This window comes from Dendropsophus ebraccatus, chromosome 2, assembly GCF_027789765.1.
Source record: "Dendropsophus ebraccatus isolate aDenEbr1 chromosome 2, aDenEbr1.pat, whole genome shotgun sequence".
Taxonomy (NCBI): Eukaryota; Metazoa; Chordata; class Amphibia; order Anura; family Hylidae; genus Dendropsophus; species Dendropsophus ebraccatus.
In genome coordinates, this window is record NC_091455.1 from 63,046,783 (window position 1) to 63,051,912 (window position 5,130).

The 5,130-nt window shown below is 39.5% G+C and overlaps 1 long non-coding RNA gene across 1 annotated transcript; it reads left to right on the forward strand.

Annotated features, from left to right (window-relative positions):
* Positions 1-423: 423 nt before the first annotated feature.
* On the forward strand, positions 424-4,778 carry LOC138784482 (uncharacterized). The gene is made up of 3 exons (XR_011361854.1): positions 424-485; positions 1,869-1,937; positions 4,616-4,778. It is a non-coding gene; the product is annotated as an uncharacterized lncRNA (long non-coding RNA).
* The last annotated feature ends 352 nt before the right edge of the window (positions 4,779-5,130 follow it).

Consider the following 5,130-nt stretch of genomic DNA (forward strand, 5'->3'; position numbering starts at 1 on the left):
AATATTAAAAACTACTATTTAATTGCTTAGGGATATGAAAACTGTCTTGACAGGGATCATGGTTAAGAGGAGTAGTAAATTACAAAATAGTAACTATCACTGCTTAAAGGGAACCAATAACCACAAAATCGGACCGGAAGCTAGTAACATAGTATAATACAGCCAGTAGCAGTGTTCCCAGACATATAAGTATTTAGTATCTACTGTATCTCCTTGTTACAAATCCCCCCCCCCCCCCCAAAAAATATAATGTTTGAAAACTTCCTGCGCTGTATGTAAATTACTGCTATCTAGTCATGTGGGCGGTCCTCTGGCTCCAAGCAGTCACATTTGTTTGTGAACATGCCTTTCTGGGATTGATTCTCTGAGTCCCCAGTGTCATGGAAGGGCTGTCCTGTAATCTTTCCTGGGCTCCTCCTTGACGCAGCGGTTCACCTACATGTTGTCAGTGAGAGTAGTGCCTAATATCAGCACAACTCGCCCAGGTGAGAGTTTACATGTGTTTACTTTCACCACTTTGACGTTGTTCAAAATACGCTATGGAGCGATGTCTTTCACTTTGTTTCTATGGCTCCATCCAGTATTTCCATGTGCCTCTGATGTTATATGGCATACAGGGGGTTTTTCTCTAGAAAACAGATTAATAAGTAAAAATACAGAAACAACAATAAATAATGAATAATTTATTGTTGATCATTTTGTGCAATTATTATGGTTGGTCACAGTTGTCCAATATGTGACAGTCTTTGGTACGTGTACCTGAGCTTTTAAAGAAAGTGAGGTAGGGGCACTCACGTCCAGATAGTAATTTGCAGCTCAAATGCTACATGTGGTTTCTCTACGACTAGGAGGATAGGGGAAGGAAGATAGTATAGAAAAGCCTAAAGCCTAAAATCTGATCCTCGTTTTGAAAAACAAGTAAAATAGAAGAAAACTGCAAACGCACTGTCGACCTGATGTGCAAATGTCCAGGGAGAGCTTGTCTGAATGCAGCTTTGTTTGTAAATTCTTTATAATAACATATTTGAACTTGTAGAATCCAAACCCCAAATGACTATAATTTTGATAATTATAATTGCATGGCCTGTCTGTTTTCTACTGTTATTTTTTTTGTAAATAATGCTGGAAAATTATTCCAATTATTAGCTAATTATATTAGTGGAGAACTCCCTGTATTCAGTGATCAGTCACATTTTGAAATCCCTTTTGCCATAATATGTTGTTGGCTAATTTAGTTTGGTTATTGTTGCATAAAATACAATATAATAATGAGCAGGAAACTGTAAGCCAAATATATGTGCTAAAATATGGATGGTTATTGAGAATATTCACTATTTGTCAGCATAATAGCCAGGTCAATATCTCCTGTAAAAAAATCTTTGTTTTCTAGATAATTTTTACTGTGCTGTAATTGATTTGGTTTAGTCCTTGCTATACAAGTGATTTAATCAAACATAGTTCTGCTTACATGGCAGAGACAATACTAAAAATCCAAAATAAAGGAATAGTGGAGCAAATGTTATATTACAATGGATTATATTACAATAGATTTTGCCTTTGCATATAATTTACATATTCAAATTTTATGACAACGTTTGAGGTTGAGATGAGATCTGTTCAGAAAAAGAACATACATAAGTCAGTGTACAAGAGGATTATATAAGTAACCCATTCCTGCAATGTATTCCTTCAAAGAGACAGACTTTTTAACTCATCATGTAATTCTACATAGTCAGGGTTGGACTGGTCCACAAGACTACCAGAGGATCCTAGGTTCATGTAGATTTTGAGGCAAAGTGTTGGAGGTAATATAGAAACTTAGGAAACTAGCCACTAAATATTCAACTCAACTTTTTTTTCTCTTAAAGAGGTTGTCAAGGGAGCAGAAGATGGATCAGCTTCTCAGCACTCACTTCGGACGAACCCATGTCTTTGAAGTAAGCCTATATACTGATAATTACTTACAGGGGAAATTACCCCAGCACATAATGTCCAAAAGCTTCACCATGTTGCCGATTCTGGGTCCACTATTACTCTTTAAAGAGGTATCCCGCCCAAAGTACACTTTTCATATGTTACAGCCTTTTGGGAGAACATAATAAACAACCTATTCTTACTTTTCCACGCTCCCCCAGTGTACTCCTATATCATCTTTAAGTCCCCGGCACAGTGATCTCACCTCCGCTTCCAAGACAGAATTGTCTGGTGGTGACAGCCCACTCAACCAATCATGACCGAGATGGGACTGCCATATGGCCAATGATTGGCTTAGCAGGCTGACTCAGAAGTGGAGACTGGATCACTCTTCCGGAGACCTGATCATGACATAGGAGTTCACTGGGGGAGTGCGGATTGGGTAGAATACCCCTTTAAGGCCATGTTCCCACTGCGTAAGTTCTGTAGTAATCACAGCCGTTGGAACAACGGCCATGATTACTATGGAACTTACACAGTGCTGCCTTCTAAGGTATGGTATACAGTCATGGCCAAAAGTTTTGAGAATGACACAAATATTATATTTTCACATGATCTGCTGCCCTCTGGTTTTTATGTGAGTTTGTTAGATGTTTTTATCACATACAGAAATATAATTGCAATCATATTATGAGTAACAAAAGCTTATATTGACAGTTAGAATGAGTTAATGCAGCAAGTCAATATTTGCAGTGTTGACCCTCCTTCTTCAGGACCTTTGCAATTCTCCCTGGCTGCTCTCAATCAACTTCTCTACCAAATCCTGACTGATAGCAGTCCATTCTTGCACAATCAGTGCTTGTATTTTGTCAGAATTTGTTGGTTTTTGTTTGTCCACCCGTCTCTTGATGATTGACCACAAGTTCTCAATGGGATTAAGATCTAGGGAGTTTCCAGGCCATGGACCCCAAATCTCTATGTTTTGTTCCCTGAGCCATTTAGTTATCACCTTTGCTTTATGGCAAGGTGCTCCATCATGCTGGAAAAGGCATTGTTCACTGCTCTTGGACAGTTGAAAGAAGTTGCTCTTGGAGGACATTCTGGTACCATTCTTTATTCATGGCTGTATTTTTTAGAGCCGATTCCCTTGGCTGAGAAGCAACCCCACGCATGAATGGTTTCAGTATGCTTTCCAGTTGGCATGAGACAAGACTGGTGGCGCTCACCTCGTCTTCTCCGAATAAGCTGTTTTCCAGATGTCCCAAACAATCGGAAAGGGGATTCATCAGAGAAAATGACTTTACCCCAGTCCTCAGCAGTCCCCTCCCTGTACCTTTTGCAGAATATCAGTCTGTCCCTGATGTTTTTGCTGCAGAGAAGTGGCTTCTTTGCTGCCCTCCTTGAGACCAGGCCTTGCTCCAAGAGTCTCCGCCTCACAGTGCGTGCAGATGTACTCACACCTGCCTGCTGCTATTCCTGAGCAAGCTCTGCACTGCTGGGAGCCCGATCCAGCAGCTAAAACACTTTTAAGAGACGGTCCTGGTGCTTGCGGGTCTTTCTTGGGCGCCCTGGAGCCTTTTTGGCAACAATGGAACCTCTCTCCTTAAAGTTCATGATGATGCGATAGATTGTTGACTGAGGTGCAATCTTTCTAGCTGCGATACTCTTCCCTGTTAGGCCATTTTTGTGCAGTGCAATGATGACCAGCCCTGTCCTCATCAACACCCACACCTGTGTTAATGGAGCAATCACTGAAACGATGTTAGCTGGTCCTTTTAAGGCAGGGCTGCAATGATGTTGAAATGTGTTTTGGGGAATAAAGTTCATTTTCTAGGCAAATATTGACTTTGCAACTAATTGTTGTTAAGCTGACTCTTTATAACATTGAAGAGTATATGTAAATTGCCATTTTAAAAACTGAAGCAGTAGACTTTGTAAAAATTTATATTTGTATCATTCTCAAAACTTTTGGCCATGACTGTACAATCTGGCTGGGATCCCTAGCGGCGCCGCAAGAAACTGACATGTAAGTTTTCTGCGGCTACTATTTAAATGAATAGTGCCCGCAGAAAACCTGTCAGTTCACACAATGGAGTGTGCAGCTCCGGCCGCACGCTCCATTGTGAGCGAGGAATTCAGTGCACGGCCGCATTCGAATTCAGCTGCAGTAAACATAATCCAGGATGATCTTTTCTGACACTGGCCGTTCCGTGGAACATAGCCTAACCCTGTAGGGACCAAACCTATCTGGATATAGTGATTTTTTTTTTTGTTGTCATTTTACTTTCCAAGATCGCACCTAGCGCGTTCTCTTACTTGTCCTCTATCTTATGGATGGGGACAAGTTAATTTTGCCAGGACAACCTCTTTAAAGTATGTTCTCCAATAAATCTTCATGGTTCAGTTGCAGAATAAATCAGAAGTGTGACTTTATTTTCCGCCCACATCAACAGTGTATTAGAACATTAGTCTTATGAAAAGCTTCACATTATCTGTTATAATTATGAAAACATTGCAGGTTGTCAGTCTTGTGTATACTGTTATAATATTAAACCATTATTATACTATCACAATAAAAGCTATAATAATAGTATAAATAACAATACTGTTCTATTACCATTAGCAATGCATAGTTATTCATTATACTGTGAGTATCAAACAGTAACATGGGAGCTCTACATAATCTCTTCTTGTTTTCTAGGCCTTAAATTATGGATGCCAAAGAGAGATCACACCGAGTCTGCACTGCAGGACAGCACAGGGGACACAGGGAAGAAATGTTCTGCATCCCTCATATTGGGAATAATTATTGCTGCTCTCATTTACTTCAGTGCATACGCCTGAAACTTTCCAATGCAGTCGTATTTACATAAGATAAAAAGTAGAATCTACATTTTGTTTATGTCATTTAATTATTCATAACTAATTGAGAACACTGTCAGGATTTCCTTCCCTATGTTGGCTTGTTTATTTGGGAACTATATTGAATTGACATTGTTTTAATTGTAGTTACTCTGGTGAATAAAACATGGTGATCCAATTAGATAAATTGTGTGAAACTTCTGAGAGGTTTAAACTGTAAGGCATAATTGATAGAAGTGAAATCGGCATCTTATAAAACTATTGGACAGTGCGGTAAGGTGCCTGGGAAATGATTGGCAGACATCTCTTTATCACCTTGTGTTGCAAATTACATTAAGGAATTAGTGGTTTAAG